Source organism: Argopecten irradians, chromosome 6, assembly GCF_041381155.1.
Source record: "Argopecten irradians isolate NY chromosome 6, Ai_NY, whole genome shotgun sequence".
Taxonomy (NCBI): Eukaryota; Metazoa; Mollusca; class Bivalvia; order Pectinida; family Pectinidae; genus Argopecten; species Argopecten irradians.
Window position 1 is genome coordinate 12,368,281 of NC_091139.1, and position 27,592 is coordinate 12,395,872.

The following is a 27,592-nucleotide window of genomic DNA, read 5'->3' on the forward strand; positions in this document are numbered from 1 at the left end:
ATTGTTTTATTATACCGAACAAAATAAATCCATCCCTTTGTTCAATTCAACATCAACTTGCTATCTCTGGTTAAAGTAACGCGAAATGATATTTGCCAAACACATCGTTAAATCTGTCGGACTGTGGTCAATGACATAATAAACACCACCGGACTGTGGTCAATGACATGTAAAGATAGTAAAGAACATGTCCTGACTCCATTATCAATGACTGTGACTTTGTTGTAAAATACGTCGTTGCCTTTGTTGGTTGAAGTTGCAGATGACGACCACTTCCGGTTAGCGAGATAACCAGACAGAACAAATAACAGGGATGGTAACGACACACTAACTGACACGTAACAGGAAAATTTTCGACACACTAACTGACATATAACAGGAAGGTTTTTTATCATTTGTGTGTGGAAGGAACAAGTTGTACATTGAGTTGTGTAATAATCAGCTAAATCAATCCCGTCGTAACATCCTACAGTTAATGTGATTTTATAAACATAATCATTTCTGATCGCATTCTGTCATGGAGTTATCTACCACGGTCATAATGATAGACTTTGACAGCATTCAGAAAATATAGACCATGACTTACCTATGAATTATTATAAAGGTTAGGGAGTAAGCTATCGTAGATAACACAAATACTTACCACGAATTAAAATAACAATGGAGTACACATCCGTACTAAACAAAGGGAACTAATTTTACTTTTACATAAAAAGACTGAGATCAATTCAGTTCATAAATAACAAAGCCAACCTGTAAAGAGGAAGTGATTGGAATCAGAAAGTGCATTCCTTTAGTTCACGTAACCATGGTGATTAATCTCCATTATGATCATTCAGAAACTTCGCCCCAACACTGCCTTTCAGTCGTTTTAAATGTTGTATAATTGTTTTTGTTATTTTTGCTATAGTTTTTAAACGAAATGTAATTATCTTCTCAGGATTCCTAAAGAGTCGAAGAACAAAAAGCTACGAACAGGAAGATGCATAATTGGTTTCGTCAGGTAGTGTTGTTTATAAGAATAATGTCGCTTTGTATCGGGTGTTACATTACGTAAGTATCTATAAAACATGTCTGATGTTGAAGGCATCCCAGACGGACGTTCCTGAGTGGACCACACGACATAAACATTTATATGTTTATACTTTCAATTTCCAGGTAATTGCAATCTCAAAGAAAACCAGCCTTCTTTAATTCTTGTGTTGTTATGTTATTTCCTTTCCCACTTTGATTTGTTTGGGTGTCAATTGGCGTGCTTTTCTCTGACGTGTTCCAACAAAATTGACACACATCTCCTTTAAAACGTTTACAAAACTGGATGGAAATCTTGGTCATTTAATCAACCATCAAGCATTAGTCATGAATGAATCGATTAGTCAATAAAGTAACCTATCAAACAATGACAATATATATTTGTCTTCAGTTTTATGAAACAAACGTACATTTGTGTCTTTCCTAAAATATGTTCGTGTGTAATACAACTGTTGTTTGAATGGTCTATTGAAATGTCGTACCCGTTCTAATACATACGAATTATTTTTCTAACCGACATGGTAGTTACTACTAAGAATAAGTGTTTTTTCACCTGATAATAATATAATCACATCGTTCATTTCTTTGTTGAATAGACCTATATGTCAGCATCATGTTTCATACAACTGATCATGACCATACAACTGAACGTGATCATACAACTGATAATGACCATACAACTGAACGTGATCATACAAATGATAATGACCATACAACTGAACGTGATCATACAACTGATCATGACCATACAACTGAACGTAATCATACAACTGATCATGACCATACAACTGAACGTGATCATACAACTGATCATGACCATACAACTGAACGTGATCATACAACTGAACGTGATCATACAACTGATAATGACCATACAACTGAACGTGATCATACAACTGAACGTGATCATACAACTGATAATGACCATACAACTGAACGTGATCATACAACTGAACGTGATTATACAACTGATAATGACCATACAACTGAACGTGATCATACAACTGATAATGACCATACAACTGAACGTGATCATACAACTGATCATGACCATACAACTGAACGTGACCATACAACTGAACGTGATCATACAACTGAACGTGATCATACAACTGATCATGACCATACAACTGAACGTGATCATACAACTGAACGTGATCATACAACTGATAGTGATTCTTTCAGTGTAGGAGTATCTGTGTTATACGTTATTAAAGCTTTCCATTTTCGCGAAGTGCACGCCTTTATTGTGACCTAGATAAATCATGTTATTCACAAACTCTTATCAACTCTTCTATGACCCGCATGGGTTTTCTATTACATATTTGTTACTTGAATTACTGTTATTTACTTTATACTATTTATTCTGCTTGTATTTTCTTTTTGTATATATTACTCTTTTTTGACCCGCTTGGGTATTCTATTACATATTTATTTTGCATATTTATTTTCCCCACAGTTCTTTATATTAAGTTATCAACCTTTTTAAAAATTTCTTTCCTGTTTTCATCATCACCTTTATTATATTTATTTATAAAAATTATTTATTTTTGTCATTTCCGGACATTGGAAAGGATTTGAATAGGCTGTTATCTAATCTAATTGTTAATACATGTACATTGTACTTTATTATATCTATGTTCTTTATATACAATTACAATGAGATTGTCTGTTGGAAGATGTATTAACGGTCAGAAGCAAATCTTACCTTAACAGGAATCACCAACGTTATTCATCGGACTACAAGACAAGTGATCAATGCAAATATGATCTCATGAACGGTCTATATCACTTTGAAGAATATGAATGTTTAACCTACACAGATGGAAGTCGAAACAAATGGTTTAATTATACTTACATGACTGTCATTCAGATCGAATTCAATTCATACTTATATGACTGCCATTCAGATCAAGTTCCATTCATAATTGTATGACTTTCATTTCGATCAAGTTCAATTCATACTTATATGACTGTCATTCAGATCACGTTCCATTCATATTTATATGACTTTCATTTCGATCAAGTTCAATTCTTACTTATATGACTATCATACATATCAAGTTCAATTCATACTTATATGACTGCCATTCAGATCAAGTTCCATTCATATTTATATGAATTTCATTTCGATCAAGTTCAATTTATACTTATATGACTGTCATTCAGATCAAGTTCCATTCATACTTATATGAATTTCATTTCGATCAAGTTCAATTTATACTTATGTGACTGTCATTCAGATCAAGTTCCATTCATACTTATATGACTGTCATTAAGATCAAACTAGGACTTATACAAACACAATTACAGATGTGCTCGAGGTTTTGTTTCAATATTAAACAGGAAAAATAAATTCAGGTAATCCTGCATGCTAAATATTTCTGTTTCAATGAAGACAAATGACATTTAGATATTTAGGAAACAGTTAATCGCTACGGACGCAGGTGCTTTTCCATATATACATTACAAAGTTAAAGACAAATGCTTGGTTATGGCGAAGTAACATTTTCGCATTCTCAGTGGCATCTATTCCGACAGTGAATGTCAGTGGTGGAGTGTGTGTCGTTATATTGTCCTCTAAGCTCTGCTGGTACCCTCTAAGCTATATAGCCTCTCTCAATCAGCGCGGAATTGACGCCGTGCGGGTTTGTTAACAGCATGCTGTTCTACAATCTTGTTATCGTCCCAGTCCGATTGTATTTGTAATGTGTTTTTTTCTGCCTTTGCCTATAATTTACTTAGTTGATTTAAAGCTACTGAGTATATCAACGGGGACTGTGTTTTGGCAGTGTTTTACATTGATATATGTACGGTGTGGCCTAATTATACGTTAATTGGATGATGCATGGTTTTGACGTTTGTAAGGATGATGATCAGGGAACAATAACAAAACATAACTTCTATTTAAAGGATCTAGGATCTATATACATATTCAAGTCAAACAGCAGATGCACGATTCAATATCACTTTGATAGTGTCATTTCATATTATGTGTCCAGTTGAATAAATGAATAACCGTTCTTACCGTCACCACCAGGAGGCGTGGACCACCAGACCTTACCGTCAGAAGGCGTAGACTACCAGACCTTACCGACAGAAGAAGTCGACAACCAGACCTTACCGTCAAAAGAAGTGGACTATCAGACCTTACCGTTAGAAGGCGTGGACCACCAGACCTTACCGTCAGAAAGCGGAGACAACCAGACCTTACCGACAGAAGAAGTGGACAACCAGACCTTACCGTCAAAAAAGTGGACTATCAGACCGTACCGTCAGAAGGCGTGGGCTACCAGACCTTACCGACAGGAGACGTGGACTACCAAACCTTACAGCCAGAAGACGTGAACCACTAGACCTTACCGTTAGAAGGCGTGGACTACCAGACCTTACAGTCAGAAGACGTGAAACACTAGACCTTACCGACAGAAGGCGTGGACCACCAGGCCTTACCGACAGAAGGCGTGGACTACCAGACCTTACAGTCAGAAGACGTGAAACACTAGACCTTACCGACAGAAGACGTGAAACACTAGACCTTACAGTCAGAAGACGTGAAACACTAGACCTTACCGACAGAAGGCGTGGACTACCAGACCTTACAGTCAGAAGACGTGAAACACTAGACCTTACCGACAGAAGGCGTGGACTACCAGACCTTACCGACAGAAGGCGTGGACTACCAGACCTTACCGACAGAAGGCGTGGACCACCAGACCTTACCGAAAGAAGTCGAGGACTACAAGACCTTACCGACAGAAGCATGGAATACCAGACCTTATCGTCAAAAGAAGTGGACCACCAGACCTTAGCGACAGAAGGCGTGGACTACCAGGCTTACCGACAGAAGCATGGAACACCAGACCTTATCGTCAAAAGAAGTTGACTACCAGACCTTAGCGACAGAAGGCGTGGACTACCAGGCTTACCGACGGAAAACGTGGACCACCAAATAATTTAGGGTTGTTTAAGTCGTCAGGTGTGTATGAACAGTCTATCATTGGGAATTTAAGAGAACAAAAAATTTCTCACATTTTATATTTCAAATCTAATGAAGTTGATATATCTGATAAGAGCAATGTAACAAAGAAGTGGGAAAATGCAAAAAAATGCAGCCCATCTTAATGTTGGAGAAACCCGTACCTTGTAAAAATCACATCACCATTACACAACATTATACACATCAAAGGGCAGTAACGGTTTGTTGGAAGTAGATGGCCACTAGGTTCGTCCTGCGTGCGTGAATATCTACCATTGGTGCGCTCTCCCGTGATGTTTGAGCTGATACAGAAATAGTCAGATCGTCGAGTCTGGTATGTGGCTTATGATACATACTAAGTAAGAGTATTACATTAAAAACACCTTTCATGGCGATAACCTTTACCAAAGAAATCACTTTCTGCTTTACATGCATTAAAAATTTGTCTTGTTGACCATAAATTTGTCGTTTTCTTAGATTATATTGCCCGGACAATTTTTTTAACTGAATTCAAAAGTGGCAGACAAAGAACTCAGTTTTTGTGAGAAGATGCTAGTTGTTATGTTTTTGCTTTTTGTTTTAATTTTCTTTCACGTATACTCTTTTTGTTTGAGACCTTGGTGTGATTTCGAATTTAATATATTGCGCGACATTTCAATAAAAAAATTGAATAATATATTGATTATATAACATGTAGAGTCTGTCAGCACATTTCTTCGTCTAAATGATCCTGCGTCGCATGTTCTTTTATCACTAGACATAAATCGCGATGATCACTAAAGATCAGCCACCAGCTGTGATAAGCCCTACAGGTGTCTCCCGCAGGTATCAGTATTCAAATGACGATATTGACCAACTTAGTGAGATCAATGTACCACAGAGTCTTGTGACAGGATGATCAGAGGAGCTGAAAACTTCCTTTGTCTAGTTTCTTTACAGTTATTCTATACTTCCTCTACGCTTAATATACTATTCATTGTTTGTTTGTTTATATTGTGTTTTGTAATTGTTCAATTTGAAATTAACAATACCTAACTTACAAAAAGTAACACATTCGGAACAATAAGATCAGTATCAAGTTGGAACATGGAAAAAGCCTAACGGTCACAACATGTCCATCAGTAGGTCATCATCTATTGCCAACAGCAAAGGACCCTTCGTATTTAAAAGCAAATCGTATTTGTCGGAACGTACCATATTAAGATTTTAATTATATGTGATTTGGTATTTTTGAGTACGAACGAAATAATTTCATAATTAACAAAGTTAAAGTGAACAGTCGGGCAAGGATGGCTAAAGTCGGTAAAAATGGTGTGAATGTATCCAGTATAATTTCTTATGAAATAGAAATAGAATATCTCTCGTCAAAATCTGTCTGCGTACGAAGAAATTAATTTTAAGTAAAGGAATCCTAAAACGTCCTCCCGGCTGACTATGTCGGTGGTTACATTTCCACGCAGCCTCGCTTTCAATGCTTCAACTTTTATTTATTTCAATGGTCAGAACTGGGAAATGTAAGCAGAACTTGACCGTCGTATTAATATGTGAGAACTTTTGGAAGGCCAATGAACGCATTAAGACTGGTTTTCTTTGCCCGACTATTCACTTTAATTATATAAACATTTCAGACCAGTTATAGGAACATTGACTGGAAATTTACTACGTTATAATAATGAATTAGCTGTAACCATGTTCGTTATAAACGCATTTTACTGTACTGTGTAAAGGAGCATATCTGAGACTTCGATTGAGTAAGGAACTTTTACAGAATGCTAATCATATTGACATGTGTTTTCCGAAGCAGATTTCATTGTTAACGAGAATCGTAAAATAAGTTTGTCTATATAAACAAACATATGATATGACAAAACAATAACATAAAGTCAAAGACTGAATGTTGCCTAATCTTTACACGCTATAGATAGATATGCTATTATGTATTTGCTGCAGTCTGCTCGCCTCGTCAGTTACATTATAATTATTCAGGCTGTGTAGATAATGGTAGCCACCAGATCGGAGCATCTGACACTGATCCGCTTTGTGTTGTAGTATTGTAACCGGCCAAAGCATCTATCGTTTTACATTCGCTACAAATGATGGACTAGGAGCGACAGTGATTCCTGACGTTACAGAAGTATCCACTGGCTAGCTATAACTGGCTTACAATTCCATCAGTGGACATGCTGATCTTATTGATGGATATCGTGTCCGGCGGGCCCACGCACATGCTGCAATCACTTTGATGTTTGAAACAGGACTCGTCTATCGTACAACACAATCTTATTGAATGTTATAGACAAACAATAATTAACTTTCCGTCTTTAGGAAAACATTAAATTGTGGCTTATCAAGTTTAACCAATTTTAACAGTCCCAATAGTGTAGAATGGAACAGGAATTATATGGTGTTTATACACGTAAGTTTGACACACTAAGTACGTTGTAGTAAGAATTATCATCAGCATATGTTATTTTCTACAAAACTTGTATAACTAACTAAAGTTATATGCATTATTGATTACGATTAGTTTTCTTAATTGCACAATTTTTGCAGTGTGATTAACTTTTCGGCTGTTCAAATTCATGTCAAGATCAAATATCGTATTAAATAAAACAGACTGGTACCTGTAAGTTAAGCGCACGGCGTCCAATATAATTTCTCAACTGATACTCCAATAGCTTCATCATACTCTACTCCTATCGATATCGGTGGTTTTGGTTTTCATTCTCAAGGGTCAAATGATTAATTTGCAGATTAAATCTGTCCTCTAAAACGTTCTTAACTCTCCCTTGATATGAACACTTAAATAAAAATACGAGAGTTAGCCAATCAAATACAAACATGAGAGGTAGTCCATCAAAAACATATACGAGAGGTAGCCCATCAAATACAAATACGAGAGGTAGCCCATCAAATACAAATACGAGAGGTAGCCCATCAAATACAAATACGAGAGGTAGCCCATCAAATACAAATACGAGAGGTAGCCCATCAAAAACAAATACGAGAGGTAGCCCATCAAATACAAATACGAGAGGTAGCACATCGAATGCAAATACGAGAGGTAGCCCATCAAATACAAATACGAGAGGTAGCCCATCAAATACAAATACGAGAGGTAGCACATCGAATGCAAATACGAGAGGTAGCACATCAAATACAAATATGAGAGGTAGCCCATCAAATACAAATACGAAGGTAGCCCATCAAATACAAATACGAAAGGTAGTCCATCAAATACAAATACGAGAGGTAGCCCATCAAATACAAATACGAGAGGTAGCACATCAAATGCAAATACGAGAGGTAGCCCATCAAATACAAATACGAGAGGTAGCCCATCAAATACAAATACGAGAGGTAGCACATCAAATACAAATACGAGAGGTAGTCCATCAAATACAAATACGAGAGGTAGCACATCAAATGCAAATACGAGAGGTAGCCCATCAAATACAAATACGAGAGGTAGCCCATCAAATACAAATACGAGAGGTAGTCCATCAAATACAAATACGAGAGGTAGCCCATCAAATACAAATACGAGAGGTAGCCCATCAAATACAAATACGAGAGGTAGCACATCAAATGCAAATACGAGAGGTAGCCCATCAAATACAAATACGAGAGGTAGCCCATCAAATACAAATACGAGAGATAACCCATCAAATACAAATACGAGAGATATTCCATTAAATGCAAATATGAGAGGTAGCCCATCAAATACAAATACGAGAGGTAGCCCATCAAATACAAATACGAGAGGTAGCCCATCAAATACAAATACGAAAGGTAGCCCATCAAATACAAATACGAGAGGTAGCCCATCAAATACAAATACGAGAGGTAGCACATCAAATACAAATATGAGAGGTAGCACATCAAATGCAAATACGAGAGGTAGCCCATCAAATACAAATACGAGAGGTAGCCCATCAAATACAAATACGAGAGGTAGCACATCAAATACAAATACGAGAGGTAGTCCATCAAATACAAATACGAGAGGTAGCCCATCAAATACAAATACGAGAGGTAGCCCATCAAATACAAATACGAGAGGTAGCCCATCAAATACAAATACGAGAGGTAGCCCATCAAATACAAATACGAGAGGTAGCCCATCAAATACAAATACGAGAGGTAGCCCATCAAATGCAAATACGAGAGGTAGCCCATCAAATACAAATACGAGAGGTAGCCCATCAAATACAAATACGAGAGGTAGCCCATCAAATACAAATACGAGAGGTAGCCCATCAAATACAAATACGAGAGGTAGCCCATCAAATACAAATACGAGAGGTAGCCCATCAAATACAAATACGAGAGGTAGTCCATCAAATACAAATACGAGAGGTAGCCCATCAAATACAAATACGAGAGGTAGTCCATCAAATACAAATACGAGAGGTAGCCCATCAAAAACATATACGAGAGGTAGCCCATCAAATACAAATACGAGAGGTAGCCCATTAAATACAAATACGAGAGGTAGTCCATCAAATACAAATACGAGAGGTAGCCCATCAAATACAAATACGAGAGGTAGCCCATCAAATACAAATACGAGAGGTAGCCCATCAAATACAAATACGAGAGGTAGCACATCAAATACAAATACGAGAGGTAGCCCATCAAGATACAAATACAAATACGAGAGATATTCCATTAAATGCAAATATGAGAGGTAGCCCATCAAATACAAATACGAGAGGTAGCCCATCAAATACAAATACGAGAGGTAGCCCATCAAATACAAATACGAGAGGTAGCCCATCAAATACAAATACGAGAGGTAGCCCATCAAATACAAATACGAGAGGTAGCCCATCAAATACAAATACGAGAGGTAGCCCATCAAATACAAATACGAGAGGTAGCCCATCAAATACAAATACGAGAGGTAGCCCATCAAATACAAATACGAGAGATATTCCATTAAATGCAAATATGAGAGGTAGCCCATCAAATACAAATATGAGAGGTAGCCCATCAGAAACAAATATGAGAGGTAACCCATCATAAATAAAAACGAAATTTATTCCATCAAATACAAATACGAATGGTAGCAAATACGAGAGGTGACCAATTAAATACAAATACCAGAGGTAGCCCATAAAAGCAAATACGAAAGGTAGAAAAAATACGAGAGGTAGTCTATCAAAAATAAATATGAGATGTAGCCAATCAAATACAAATACGAGAGGTAGTCCATTAAAAACAAATACGAGAGGTAGTCTATCAAAAACAAATATGAGAGGTAGCCCATCAAATACAGATACGAGAGGTAGCCCATCAAAAGCATTGCCATCTTGACTTTATTTCGTGAGAGGGTGTTTAAAGTATATCGATATAGTTGTCCCTCTGAGTTTAGAGTTCGAATCCCGTGAAGGACCTAATCGTTGGTCGATTTGTTTACTAGGAATCGCCCTGACTGATAATAAGATATAAAACAAAAGCAATTAAATAATTTCAAAATCGTGGCATAATTTCTTAGGGGTGCTTCAGTGGTCACTGGAACACAATGAGAAGTCTTTACTAACTTAACAAGAGATAATAGTTATGGCCCAATATACATTGCTTTCTAGCATCTTAAAAACTCTATATGCCTGAAAGAAAAGCTATTGCTACGTACATGTATAGATAGTTCTCTACTCGGCGTAATGTATAAGAGAATTAGGGTTGTGTGTATTTGTATGGCACGTGTTGAATGTGCATGATTATGTGCCAGTTCCCTATAAAGGCCATGTAAGCTCATTATTCAATTTTCTGGGAAAATTATGTCATTGTGTCTGCCCTGCTCAGTTTGTTTTGGTGTTCCATTTAAAACTGTATTTTTGGAGTTCAAGTTTAAGACTGCGATCTATATATTTTTGGGGGTTTCAGTTTAAGACTGCGATCCATGTTTTTTTTGGGGGGTCCAGTTTAAGACTTCGATCCATGTATTTTGAGGGTTCAAGTTTAAGACTGCGATCCATGTATTTTTTTTTTTTTTTTTTTTGGGGGGGGGGGGGGGGGGGGGGGGGGTGGGTTCCAGTTTAAGACTGTGATCAATGTATTTTTTTTTTTTTTTTTTTTTGGGGGGGGGGGGGGGGGTATTCCAGTTTAAGACTGCGATCCATGTATTTTGGGGAGTTTAAGTTTAAGACTGTGATCCATGTATTTTGGGGGTTCAAGTTTAAGACTACGATCCATGTATTTAATTAGCACAATAGAAAGCCTCAAACGGGTTTTCACACAGAGGAACGAATTTTAAATAATATGTAAATAAAAACACTCCAAAAATCGTTCGTAGTACATCGGTAATACATTTAGAGAAAACGTTTAGTATATTGTGTATCGTCATATTTCGTTCATTTCGCAATGAAACAATTTGTCTTGACGTTAATCAGTATGTGCTTTACATCTCCCTCCAATATACATAACAGGCAAACATCTCTATCTCAATTCACCATTACCGCGTCTACTAAACAAACTGAGAAGATTTTGTGATCAATTTTGACAAGGACTGCTGATGCAATTTTCATATACCATTCGAAACAATGAAATCTTAGGCCAATCTCAGAAATTTCTTGGATTAAAATATCGGTAATGAGCATTAAATTTATCAAATAAATAAATAACAAAAAAAAACCACACACACAAAAAATATTGTCTTCGTAAAATGTTAAACCCACAAGCAAATCCTTGGTAAAAAGATAAAACGGAACATCACAAATAGTAAGACGACAAATGAGTGTTGCGTGGCAAGTTAACATACGTGGACACAAGGCCTTGGTGCGTTGACGGGGACGTGTGCCTGGCACAATAGATGACAGCAGACATTTTGCTGTAGTAATTGATCCCTATTAGTTTGACCTCCCGTGTGTGCCCTCCAGTGAGCTCTGTGTAATAGGCCCTCTGATATTAACAGAGTTTTGACGCTATCTGATGTGATAGACACTCCATCCAGCCAAATTAATTGTTTGTTTAAGGCTTCGATTGCGCCACAAATCGACATGAACTCCATCTTGCCGTAAGACTCCATTTATTTCTTAACACTTGCTGGGATTACAACTTCGTTCCTTCAGGCATTTTATACTTGCCTGAAGTGATTTCTCTTTTCTGAATAATGTCAAAGAATGCAACTATCTTGGGATGTTTTCTGTTTTCAAAGGGATCATGCTGAATGCTTTATCTAAAGACAAACGAATGTTGGCATTGCATATTGTATTCAAAATTACATGTTGAGAGACATGGAAAACAACTAAGAACAATTGTTTGAAGTGGAATATTATTGTAATATGAGTTTGAACTAGAATTTCGATCCCGTGGTAATTAGTTCAAATCACATGCATTATGTACACAATTAAGTCCATTTAAACAATTACACATTTTTGCACGACTATACGCATATAAATCATTGTGGTCATTTTTTTAATTTTACTGTACATATTTTCTACCTTCAAACAATGTACGGGTGTAATATTGGCTGGTATCACGCAATACACTCATGTCGTCTGAGAATGTTTTACATGGATACCTATGCAACACAGCCTCGTAACGTCACTGTATCAACACAATTTATATTTTCTCTGTAAATTTTTAACGCTGTTTTGAGAAAATAGATAGTTTTACTAAGAAATTATGCAAACAACTGAATTTACATCGAAAATACCACGTTATTTTGCATGTATGGAGGATAAACTTGCAGTCGCGGTTTTTTTGAACTTATTTCAAAATGGCGGTATACCATACAATGTAGTTGTAAAATTGCAATCAAACATATTAGAATCGTTTCATTAAAACTCATATGAAATGAACACTCATTAAGATCGCATATTTACGAAGGACTCGCACCATATATGCGAACGTTGATACACACTGTGTGTGCAGGCGCATGTGACAGAAGCTGTTTGAAATACCACACTATCTTGCATTCTGTTGGAATAGCCGTTATGTCTTAAACCGCTTAAAATATTGGCTGCCTGGGAGCTTTGTTTTCTATACCATTCTACAGAAATGTTAAAAAAATAAACACTAATGCAATTGCACATCCATTCCCAGGTTTGCTTCCCATGTCTGTTTTCCATCAGTGGAATCAGCTGATTTACGTATGGAATGCTAGTTAATACCAGTAAACAAGTAAGGTGATGTATTGAATGAGCACTAAAGCTATTTAACATTCCCTACCCGAATTCGCTAAATGCAATTAATCCCAAAATACCGTTTTACAACCACTTGTTATGCAGAATTACATGCCAAGTCAATCTCGTACGTCATTTCATTGTAAATGAACAGTCACATCGTTTACAATTACAATTAACGGATGTGATAAAGAAAACTATCAATTAAGCCATTTTGAATTTTAATGGGTGTACAAAAACATAACTAACGTTCATGTTACACATAAGTGATCAATCACCTAAAAGTACTATTCGTAAAACCGCTGTGAATGAATGGCATCTGTCAAGACAGGGCTCCTGAACGAAATAACGCTAAATATAATTAAACACATTTAACATAGAACGTCGACTCGGTTTAATTGTTTGACACCATTTTATCCATTAATATTCAATAGTATAAAAATTTACAATAATTAAAACCCGAAAAAATAAGTTGAAATATTACGAAAAAATAAGTTGAAATATTACTTGATGCTCGACACACACTTCGATGGACCAAATAGACCCCGTTAGCATTGTCTACGGTGTCACAGAAAATAAAGAAAATGACATCCGCCATGATTGTTCGTAAATCTACCATTAATGTCCTCCAGCCAACAAAACAATAATAATTTCAATTATTGTTTGTTGTATATATTGTATATATATCGGAATTATTTGTTTTGTTAAACTCTAGGATGTCAAACCATAGAATTGGAAATGGTGAATAGTTTATCATGTATCTTTTTAAACCAGACTCCAATTAGAAAGTAACTGTCAAGGAAAACGGATCGGATACATCAATAACTTTCACAGCTGGACCTGGCACACGACGTATGATAGGAAGTTAGGTAAAACCGAGTCACCTAGAACTAATACAGCAATGAGGAAATGCTAAGAGGCTAACAGTAACTCTTTTCTCATATCACAAAGTGAAACAAACTTTCTCTGGATCAAATCTTGGTGTCTACCGTCAAACTCTTATCGACTATGCTGAAATCCACTAGCCTTTTTACTGTTTGTCACCTTATACGTTACATACAATACTCGTTCTGTTGTGAATATCCACTGGGACCAGAGTAACACAGACTGGACTGACTCTACAAACCCTGAAATCATTCGTGATCAATATTTTAAGAAAGTGTCCCATTCAGTTAGGATGTGTAAGTTTGTGACAAGCACGATACTCTGGAGATAAATACGACACGAGTACTGATCCGAGCAAGCTTGCATATCAAAGCGCCAGCACGAACAGGATAATGTAACTCTTCATTTACAACGCTAGGGTAAGAGTTCCACCATTCGTTCAGCATACAAATACTACCAGACATGTGATTTGAAGACATCTTTGACTTTTTCCAAAAAGACCTCAGATTTAAAATCAGCCAACATTTTCCCACACTTTTTTTATGGCAATGTTTTAGGTTACGTGTAGATTTAATATTAGGCATGCCATACGCAATAAAACGGGAAAGAAAGAGAAGAAGTAAAGTGTGGTGTGCTCCTCATATGAAATATTTAAGGATTAACTTGAATAGATTTTTTTATGATATGGAGATATAACACAAAAATATGAGTGTACTCAAAATAAACCGCGAAGTGGTTTATGATGAGAGTACACTCAGATTTTTGTGTTTTATCTCCATAACATAAAAATATATTCAAATTAATTCTTATAATTCAATTTACTAAAGATAATTTCTTCAATACTCAAAATTCAATTTGGGACTCTTTTGTCTATGAAATCATTATGCCGTCATCTCCGTCAATCAGAAGCAGCGTTAAAAACGGCGACGTCATTTTTGTCCTTTATGGGCTGATAAATTGATTTTTGAAGCCAACGGAAATGCTACATTCATCACAACATTGACACAGACTGATATGGGCCCATATCTATAAACATTAATAAACGAGACTTCTTAACTAGATCATCAGTCGGCAAGGATTACAAAAAGTAAGAAAAGTTCCCTAATTATTTGTGAACTTTGATCTATAATGTTTTTTTTTAAATTAAACGAACTAGCGAGGAAATAGTTAAGGATTTAAAAGACTCATCTATAACAACAGTAAACAGACATCCAGTACTGGTCACCCAAGAGTTTTATACTTCATCAGTAGTTATACTAATATATCTTGTTGAGTGTTACAAATTCAACAATCCAAGTGAAAGAGCATACTAAGGAAAGATGGATAAGGTAATAGGTATTGGATTAGGTGATCACACATGAAACATATTTATTGAAGCTTATTAAGCCAGGTTTATAAATGTACAAATATAAATCTCTGTTACCACCACCCATCCCCCTCCACAACCACCACTCACCTGCAATACAATAAATTTTATATAATATAATAATTAAATTGTCTTTTTTCATTCTAAATCTGACTTTCTGATTAGTCAATACTTTGTTGTTGTTTTGCATACCACTATGAAAAAACATCGAGGAATACGCGAAAACCCGACGTTATCGTGATATCACAAAAGAAGCAGTTTGTTGCGTATTAATTTGTAATAGATAATCCCTTGAAAAACCAAGAAATCGTACATGAAAACATATTTTGTTTTGCAAACATTTTTTTCTTGTCCCGAAGAAATAAAAAAGTATGGACATTAATGCTTGAATAAAACTGCATTGAGAAACCTCGACACTTCTCGACTGGCCGTTACGTTTAGAAATTACACAACTAAAACATCAGATACAGAAGACATTGTTCCCTGTTAGGTCCTGACCAGGAGTCAGGTGATGACTCGACATTGTATTCTGGTCAGAACAGTCTTAGGTCCTGACCAGGAGTCAGGAGATGACTCGACATTGTATTCTGGTCACAGCAAGTCTTAGGTCCTGGCTAGGACTCAGGTGATCACTCGACATTGTATTCTGGTCACAGCAAGTCTTAGGTCCTTGCCAGGAGTCAGGTGATGACTCGACATTGCATTCTGGTCACAACAAGTCTTAGGTCCTGGCTAGGAGTCAGGTGATGACTCGACATTGTATTCTGGTCACAACAAGTCTTAGGTCCTTGCCAGGAGTCAGGTGATGACTCGACATTGTATTCTGGTCACAACAAGTCTTAGGTCCTTGCCAGGAGTCAGGTGATGACTCGACATTGCATTCTGGTCACAACAAGTCTTAGGTCCTGGCTAGGAGTCAGGTGAGAACTCGACATTGTATCCAGGTCACAGCAAGTCGTAGGTCCTGACCAGGAGTCAGGAGATGGTTCGACCTTGCATTCAGGTCACAACAAGTCTTAGGTCCTGACCAGTAGTCAGGAGATGGCTAGACATTCTATTCTGGTCAAAACAGTGTAAGGTCCTGGTCAGGAGTCAGTGTATCGCTCGACGATGTATTCTGGTCATAACAAGTCTCTGGTTGTTATGGAATGCGGAATCACTTCCACATACTGATTGGCCGAGATTTTCTAATCCGTAACAATACTTATCTATGGTGGTAGACGTAATTAACATTGACAATGATACTAATTGGACGGCTTTAGGTATAGTTGGACGGCTTTAGGTATAGTTGGACGGCTTTAGGTATAGTTGGACGGCTTTAGGTATAGTTGGACGGCTTTAGGTATAGTTGGACGGCTTTAGGTATAGTTGGACGGCTTTAGGTATAGTTGGACGGCTTTAGGTATAGTTGGACGGCTTTAGGTATAGTTGGACGGCTTTAGGTATAGTTGGACTTTAGGTATAGTTGGACGGCTTTAGGTATAGTTGGACGGCTTTAGGTATAGTTGGACGGCTTTAGGTATAGTTGGACGACTTTAGGTATAGTTGGACGACTTTCGGTATAGGGTGTACGACTGTACCAACTTGTGATATACTCTACATCAGACTGGATCCAGTTCGGCGTCAATCAACATTATAACTATAATCTACAGTGTACGCAACAATTTGTTATTAATGCCTATTATTTCCAAATATATTTGTTTGAATTACTAAATGCATAAAATATATAAACATTCTATGTGTCGTACTTTGGCTGTGATGGCTTTGGAAAAGATAACATATAAATTGATCATATCAATATTTAAAATTCATATATTATTTTACAAACCTATTATTCTAATTCAGATTACAACAAAGTATCTTAATTGATAATTTCGTACAGCGTATTGAAAGGATAACACTTCCAAACCTGTTTCAATTACCATTTATTGTTATTATTACAAAGAAACAATGAAAGCGACTTCTTTCTTTATTGTTGAGCTATGAATGATCATCGACCTTTTCTTAGGCATCCTCAAAGTAATGTTTGGGAAGAGTGGAGACATTTCAAGTAGATCCAGACTAGATCTAAAGAACCCCCTATAAAATGTCAACAACCATTTTTCGAAATTTTGCTTCTAATAGTCTTATGCTCGTAATAATCTATTCTACGATACGCCGCGTCCTTATCACTGGTTGGCATGCCCTCGACAGTTCACCAATGACTTAATTTCGCGTTGTCATGCCCTCGACATTTCCCTGGCCACTTAATCACGCGTTATCATGCCCGCGACAGTTTCCCGACGATTTAATCTCGCGTTGTCATGTCCTCGACAGTTCATCAATGACTTAATTTTGCGTTGTCATGTCCTCGACAGATCTCTGGCTATTTAATTTTGCGTTATCATGCCCTCGACAGTTCATCGGGAATTGCATATCGCGTTGTCATACCCTCGACAGGTCCCCCGCCACTAATCTCGCGTTTTAATGCATATGACAGTTCTTTCGAAACGTAATCTGACGTTGTCATGTCCTCGACATTTCCTTGTTGATTTAATCTCGCGTTGTCATGCCCTCGACAGTTCCCAGACGATTTTATTTCCCATTGCTATGCCCTCGACAATTCCTCGGCGACGTAATCTCGCGTTTCCATGCCCTCGACAGTTCCTCGGCGACGAAATCTCGCGTTGCCATGCCCTCGACAGTTCCTCGGCGACAAAATCTCGCGTTGCCATGCCCTCGACAGTTCCCGACGACGACGTTATCTCGATTTGTCATATCCTCGACAGTTTCTTTCCCACTTAATCTAGCGTAGACATGCTCTCGAGAATTCCTCGGCGACTTACATGTAATCTCGCTTTGTCATGCCCTCGACAATTCATCGGTAATATAATGTCCTCGACAGTTCCTTGGTCACTTATTATTAATCTCAGAGTTCTCAGGCGACGATTTAAAGGCAGAACACTCAATTATACTTGAAGTTTTGGGACATGTTATCTCCCGCAAAAAGAAATTGAGTTAAATTACAGCATCATGTCTATATAAATAACGCAAGCATATTAGTCAGCTTTTTTCTTCCCTGAACATGTCACAATTAGATTAGAAAGCTATTGACAATACTAAATATAATCCCTCTCGATGTCCTTACGATGGAAATACGTCCTTGTGATAGCTAAATATCGCTAAAATGTCCCAACAAATAAATAATGCACCCAAATAATTAGCGTTTCTTCTCCAAAACTTCCTGGAGAAGATAAACTATTTCACCATCGTGGTGCTTGTTGGATGTCCTTGGCGGAATGACATCGTTTGGAACAGCTGGTATTATTGACAGATAATTAACTCTAATTGTGTTAATTACTATAATTGTAATCACGTCGAATTCCCATAGTAGCGAGCGATAGTTTTGTCTTGGAATCTGATCAATGGCAGCCATATCCTTCAAATATCAATGAGTAAATATTAATTCTACGCTTGACTGACTTTTATATTTATATTATTTGATAACAAATAAATCGATGGGAATAATTACGTAGGTTTAAGTCAAGTTACCGGTTGATTAGACGGTTTCGTAAATCTCACAGACAATGAATATTCATTGACCACTTATGCAAATTTGATGCATATATCTTGAGCCGACTTAAGAAGTGTGCTTTATTTCATTAGTTTAACGTAATGAATATCGATGTATGGGACAATAGTCAAGGTTATCCGCGTAGGAATCCCATATCAGTTATTATATAACACAGCACCGAGCTAACCTTTATCACTGCCCAGGACCCAGTATTTGATATTGCTTCATCGACATGATAATCAATTGTTGGTATCCAATCTCATTTTGACCTGTCCACGTGCTAGAGTTTATCTTTCATTAATATTTTATAATGCAATGATGAATTTAAAAACAAGTACATTCGTTTATAAAATTGTACTTATGTAATTACATTAATGACGCTGCCGTTTGTAACGTCGCCTCTGATTGGTTGATACAACGTCGTAACGATCCAATAAAAGATACCTTTACAAATTTGGAATTTATCACAGAATCAGATTAATTTCTAAGGATTAACTTTTGATATATGTTATGTTATGGAACGGTAAACATATAACTTGTCATAAACCTTTTTCCGTTTAATGTTGAATACAATCAGACGTTATCAATCCTTTAATAATTCTTATAAAAACTATTATTTTGTTCAAATACCTTTATTATTATTAAAACAAGTGGACTCTGCCCGCCTTCGTTCTAGTGTCTACATTTTTATCACAGCCGGTCGTTATGTTCCTATGAAACTAAATCGTCGTTTTTTTACCCGTTAGATATTACATACATTATCAAATTCCATATTTTCTAATTTACTCTATATTCAGTGATTTGGGTGTTCTGTTACTTGAATTCTTGTTGATTACCTTTTATTTCTCCTAACGACCTGATTAATCTTGACATGCTGATAGGGTTTAAAATGGCATTACTACATTTGTATACAATCATGTATTATAACTCCTGCTTTAATGTCTCATCAACATAAACGTACGGCGGATTCACAACAAGCCAGTTCCTCTAGACAGATTCCTGTTTCTGGACTATGTACGTATGTACTTTGAAGTGTAGATATATTAATATCAGACCTCTGTATTTAGGTCTCCCATTAGTATATGTACTCTGTCACAACGTCTATGATGCCTCAGTAATGATATACCCAGTAATGACTCGCTATATCCGCTGGTGATTATTCCCAAAGATATTGAGGGGTTTTCTAATATGTGTCAATTTTACAAGTTTCACCAAAACATATTTCTGTTACCTTGCCCTTTTTGCAGTTTTCGTTATCTACAGTTTGAATCGATTAAATAGATTATATCGAAAAACACAAATCTACAACGGTGCATGTGTCATCGTCAAAAGTTATTATAAAAATCTAACAGAAGCCGTAATGTGAAGTAAAATAATTACATATATAGCATATAAGCTACATTTAAAGTCCCCATATAAGCATATCTGGCCGAATTCTGACCTTGCTGATCATGTAATTGAAATCATATATCCGGACCGGGAAGATAGTTAACCTAATAGAAACTGAAAGTACCACATGTATAAAGTAGTTCTAAGGTTGAGTACAGACGGTAGATGTGGCGTTAAAGAGTATAGAAATATCCAACGACATATGTTGTCTGTTAAATCATTAACTGCAGCGGTGGAAATTATCTACCAGAAGCTAATGAGGATCTCAAAGTAAACACGACAACAAAGTCTTCTAATCATTAACTACATATAACGTAGACTTTCACCAGTTGCTTTTACTCGACAAGGAGTGATGTAGTTAGCATAATATAGTTATCTGTTTTTGATGTCGGTGTAAGCAAAAACAAAATCAGCGGTCAAGATATGTTTTTTTATAAAATGCCCGATGATATTCAAACTCAATTGGATATTGATAATATATCTTACAATAATTAAGTAATCATTCAATAACTGACAAATTAAAAATCTACCTTATAAATTATCGGTTTGAACTGCTGTACTTTTACGTAAGGAATACAATTCCATTTAATAAATATCAATTAAAGCTATTATAATCATAGATTAAGGCTGTAACATGAAAGCTAGAAACTGAATAATGAAATGATCCTTTCAAGAGTGAATACCGAATATGTTTCTGGTTCTACATTGTCCAAAGTATCATACGGTCTGGAATCCATTCCTATGGATGTTTACATACATGTTGCACGGGCTCAATCTTCATTCAACTAAATATTTTGGTTTTAGTTTTAAATCACACAAAAATAATGAAGTTTATGTTTAAAAGTCTGTTCAAATTATAAAAATAGTTAAATGCAATAAAGTACAATAATACCACATTTCAAAATCTAAGGGACACAATGAAACAAGCATAGACGCCATTATTTCAGCATGCTGGACGATAGCGAAATGTAACATAACATTCTGTGGCGAAATTCGATATAATGAGGTGCCGCTTTACACACCTTTGTCAAGCCGTGTATCATTCCTAACTCATCACCATGGTAACCAGATAGGACCTGAGGTATTTGGTCAGTCTGCCTGTGGATATAGTGTAATCCCGATAGCGACTGGGCAGTTTGATCTGCCTGACAATGGATATTTGTTACCATATAAATGTTGCCGAGAGGTGTCGCCACACGTCAGTCCTATCACGGACTATTTTACTGTTGTTATCATAGGGGGATGGTAATGGGTTATCTATACTGGGACGGTTATAGGTGTCAGATTCAGAAAATGCACTCATCATTATTATGAATACTGTGTAAGTATTGTATGTTTTATTTGTATCAATCTAGAAAATTGAGTTATTTCCTTGTAATGGGTTACATATACCAGTGCTTTCCATTCGTTACAAGCGCAAATTGATTCTCGTTTTCAACGTCAATATTAATACGGAAGTGCGTTTATAGTTATATAAAAACGATAGGACGCTTCTATACATTACCAATGAAAAGGAATATATACGTTCTAGAGTGTTTAGCGCATGCGACAGATAGACACTTATTTCTCAGTCATATTTTACAATGGACACGCATTTAGCTATGACTGTCAAGCTTTGACTAAGAGTGGAGTAGTGCTAAATGTAGTATAGGTATGCTAGTTCGATAGCGTTCAGATTGCCGAAACCCCTAGCTAAGAGCAATCTAGCTTAGTCGAGTTGGCATGCATGACTGGCCAGGCCTAGTACGGCTCATTTGACATGACCCTTTACACCCAGGTTGGCCATAAAGGGTCACTAGGCAATGGGGAAGTTTTATTTACACTCATTGTTTTAGGGAGCTGTTGACATGTGGCATGTAACAACATAACCTGATATGGTATTATAGATAAACAAAGGCAGGTGAAAACGGTATTGTAAAATTGTGTTGGGGGAGGGGGACCTTATATAATGCATTTAATGCATGTTGCATTTGACATGAAATAAACGAACAACAGATATCTATAAGACTATTATTTTTGTTGGTGATGATAATGTCAGTGACTCCATTGTGATATTATTGTTTGTGTTACTTATGTCAGTGACTCCATTGAGTCATCACTGTTTCTAATGATAATGTCAGTGACTCCATTGAGTTATCATTGTTTGTGTTAATAATGTTAGTGACTCTTGTGATGATGATGTCAGTGACTCCATTGTGATATTATTGTTTGTGTTACTTATGTCAGTGACTCCATTGAGTCATCACTGTTTCTAATGATAATGTCAGTGACTCCATTGAGTTATCATTGTTTGTGTTAATAATGTCAGTGACTCTTGTGATGATGATGTCAGTGACTCCATTGTGATATCATTGTTTGTGATGATAATGTCAGTGACTCCATTGTGATATCATTGTTTGTGTTAATAATGTCAGTGACTCTTGTGATGATGATGTCAGTGACTCCATTGTGATATCATTGTTTGTGATGATAATGTCAGTGACTCCATTGTACTTTTAAACTGATGACTTCATTGTCAAGAAATTGTAGCATACTGGTCACATCATACATCTGGTAGTACAGGACTCGTGGACAGTGTCACGCAATGAAGTGATCAAATATTCAGACTTCTTCTGGACGGTCAATATATTTCACAGCCAATAGACACTGAACAACTATGAACCCTGACTGTGCGACATATTTATAACGACCGAATTCCAAACATCAAGTGTTACCAGAAAACCGAATGACGAGCTCTTCAGCCATGTACTATCTTAAAAACCACAGGAATCATGGCATGACTTGTATCGACGGAAGGTCATCAGAACATCAACCATAAACCTTTTCAGCCAAGCGACAATCTTTAACGATTACCAGACAAATAAATACTATGTTTCTGATCAGGCAAAATCAGGCTCATTGGCCTCGAAAATAAATAACACGGTTGACATTGACCCGTTAACAGAACCTCCAGAACTGGAGAGCATTGTCATGAAACGTTCTATTTCCGGTGACCGGAATAAGGTGATGGGATGTTAACAGCTTGTTGATCATACTCTTCCAGATCCATGCAGAGCTAGGACATATCACACAACCATTAGGATAGCACATATTTATTATAGAGCCAGCAGAACAATACCAACAGTTCCTATTCCGCAGGAAACGGAGGATCATTATGTTTATGCATTGTAACCCCATAAAAACATTTCCGCCTCAGACGATCGAATGATGCACGAGATACCAAGTCGTACTTTAGAACCAACATACGCGTATCTCCCTTATCTACCGATAGTCTGTCCTAAAATCACACTCAAAGATATTGGTAGGAACTTGGCAACGTGATCACGTAGGGAATGTAGAAAACATGTATATATGACATCAGTCATTTCCATCTCTAACGCCACAAGTGATTGACGCCAATCATCACAAAGACATCGACAATGTGATGTTCAATCTAATATATCCATATCAATACAAATCATATTGAAATATAATCAACTTCATCTAGCTCCAAGGATGGTAACAATTTGTTGAATTGAATTATGTCGTGTAACAACATTTACAATTATAATCACATCTGAATGTGTGTCTCCTATAAACACTGTAGAAAGCGACCATAGGATTCCCGAATACAAAGATATATATCGGATCTGGGCTAGGCTTGATATCAAAACAATGGCCTCGCCCGAAAGTTCAGAATGACCTTGCGATTTGAAAACATTGTCATAAAATCAATGCATTTTATTTTGTTTTAGACGATTACAAAGCATCCACCAAATGTATATCTGTAAATAATTGATATAACCGTATAATCGCATCACGTGAACAATCAAATGTCCGGGTAATGGCAGGTTACTGTTTGCGAATGTCGGTTGACAGCTTTAGGCTAGTTCAGTTGAGGGATGGATAGCCGTCTTCTATACAGACCAGGCCATCGTGGAGCTAACACTACCAGGGTTGGTGTCCCCTGTTACTAATCACCACCAAAAAAACTGACCAGAAACTAAGGCTAGGTCAATAGCTATTTACTGCTACTGGTTACAACATAATGATATTTGTGAATCCAAACAGTATAATTTAAAGCTGAGAGAACATTGTAATTGTTTTTGTGAATCGGTCAGTAAACGTTTGTTTGAGGATTCAACGACCTACACGATTTGTTTCTGAAGTTGATTATATCTTCGGGCAAAACTATTAACCTTATTTTGTTCGAATGACATGCAGCCTGTCTCGTAAATGTCATGTATTCTACAGTCATCTTAGTCCAAACTCGACTTTGTTTTCATAGGGCAATGGAAATTAAACACAATCGATATTTACCAACAAATATACATAGTAGGGCATTTAACTTCGTAAAAGGTAACAGAAATACTAATATATAATGCTTTGCTTAATCTTTAAATTGTGTTTCACAGTAAAAAATACTTGTTGTCAAGGGTGGGTCCCGTGTACCGAACTGTTCTGTAATGAGCTGAATAAAGAAATACTTGTGACCAGGTAATGTGATCAAAGAATCTGATGAAAAGAGAAAGTTCTGACTTACGTAGCTCTCAAAATTTGTCATAATATTGCACGCCAAATGTACGGTCGATAGTCGACTTTCTAAATAAAGGTCAGTGGATACTTGTTTTTTTCCACGCTTGGATGGATGAATATCATATAGGAATAACAAGTATAACAGAAGCGGGTTGTAAATTACATGTATATCAATAATCAGTATCTACAACACATACTAAGGGAATTGTGTCGAGAGGAAATTATTTAATATTGTAAACGTTTATACACTGCTTTTTACATATGTAAATTTTAATCCATTTATAAGAAGAAGTAAATTTTAATCCGACTATAAAATGACAATGAATTATGATTAGTTATATACGTGTATGTAACGCTTTATTTGACTGTTCGAGCCAGACATTTCTATATCGAATCTGAGATGATATTCTCTAGTCTAGCCGAGTATCAATTTTAATGAACAGGTTATGTCCGCATGGTCTTTAACGATAAGAGGAAACAGGGAATAAAGGTTATTGAAAGGGTAAGTGAATAGGACACAAATTATAATCAAGACGTTCAAGTAACAGTTTATAACAGTTTCTGAGGTTTCACACACCTTTTAGGCGAAGACACCGTAGCCACTCTGAATACACAAGGGATTTGTGATTAAAGTCGGGATACCGTACAAGATTACCAAAGCTAAGGTCAAGACGTTAGGTTATACCAAACATTTTATCTGATCACATAGCACCTACTACACAAGTTGACTTTTAACGATGTTTATTTAGTTTTGTTATCCTACAACGTAAGTATGTATAAGCGTACCACAATGTTGATGAGTTGTATGATAGGAGAGGAACACTTATTAGAGACTTTTTCATTATTGGTGCATGTTAAGAAACGTTCATGGTCAAAATTTGAAACATAAAAAGAAATAAGTACAAGATGGTAATGCCGTTTTATCTTACAACAGAAAATTCCATATAATGCGCAAGAAACCTGACGTTAAAATATGAAGCGACTACGTAAATGCTCTAACGTTATTAAAATGAAGTTTGCGCTAAAATCTGATTACGCCAAAAATAATAACCTTAACAGTATATCAAGGACGAGTCATATGTTATATACGATTAGGTCCAGCAGAACAATAATCAGGCCATGCAAAAAATGCGAATAACGAAAATCTTTCCTAATCGTCTTGAACTGGGAAGATGCTCACATATATTCTCCATGTCAGATGAATCTGAATTGTTATAATGCTTTTGTGTTAGTTCTAAAATATGTGTAAGCTGTTTAAACACATAATATGATTATGTGAGTCGATTCAATAGAATGAAAGCAATAGCATTGCCTCCGTGATCAGTCACAAGTGTTAGTTACAGGTCAGACGAAACGATATTATATGTTATTTACGTTTTGATTTTCCACAAACGGACAGCTGTCGGCATTGTAACAAGTAACGGAATTATAGTCGACTTTGATGTGGTTTTTTTTTAAAGAAATGCTTTTATCGGTCATTGTATATATATGTTAAATAATGTTTAACAGACAGGTTATCTAAGCGATATACTAACTTAGTTAAAGTTATACATGTATGTGCCCTAACTGGGCGATATTTTGACATTTAATTTTTCTTCATTAATCTATTTAAAACCATAAATTTTGATGAATAAGAATTCAAATGGCTTGAGATGGCTTATAAACGTTAGTAACATCACAGAAATTATGTATTGTAAAATTATTGTTTTTATGCCTTATGCATGTTAAGATGAAAACATTCCCTCAAAATCACTTTACTAATATTACTAATAACACTGTAAAAATGTGAAATGAAAGTTTAGTTCTAAATTTGGCTGCATGGTCTGACCGTAAGTACTCATTTCACTTCACTATAGACGCACATATAATGATTTTTGGCAGTACTACTCATAATCATTTTGCGCTTAGTTGTACTTAATAAAAATAAAGCATTGAAAGTGCTGTAATTTTCAAAATGTTAAAATATTTTGGTGATGAATAACATATTATAATCTTATCTTGATTCGTGAGAATGAAAATTACGGCACATATAACTTTAAAGTTTACATTCATGCATTTAGTATTCATGACTATAATATTGATTTGTTTAGAACTAAGATGTTTTTTATGGGGGAGGGGGGGGGGCGACATACTTCCAACGCACTGCTGGAATAGAAGCCATTTACATATTGCAGACTCAAGAGTCAACATACTGGGGCGGGTAGTACGTACCTACTAACTTATGGAGCGTAAGAATTCACTATCATTACTGAAGGGTATTAGTGTATCGTTGTTATCTCACAGTGCATCAAATACACCTGTAGATATGTACTTAACTCAGGATGCTTACTGACACACGCTGATGTGCTTGTGTTGATTTTTTAAAGTGGTCCATTTACTTTCGACAGACGCAGCAAATTAAACTGCGGAATTGTAATACTGCCAACATGAACAAACAGGAAAACGAGCTTGGAATCCACTGTACACTATGGCAGTCATTAAGTGTTTGGAACATTTCTCATTATCCGATCCATTCAAAAACACATGCCATTTTTCTCAAACTCCGACATGGAATAGAGTAATATCAATGTTACAATGCAAAACGTTCTAAAAGTTAGAATATCAGTGGTTGCTTCATTACATTCAAAATTTTGCCATACCGACTCCAATTACTTCAATGATAATTACGATCTGTATTATGAGCCAATAAATGCAGTCTATACTTGGTGTCGTAATTCCTTTATACTATACATGAATGTGGGTCC

General features: G+C 36.3%; 1 protein-coding gene across 5 annotated transcripts in view; it reads right to left on the minus strand.

The window, feature by feature from the left end:
- LOC138325014 (orexin receptor type 2-like) overlaps positions 1-27,592 on the minus strand; it is a 66,668-nt gene that overhangs the window by 30,373 nt on the left and 8,703 nt on the right. The gene's annotated exons all lie outside the window — the stretch shown is intronic.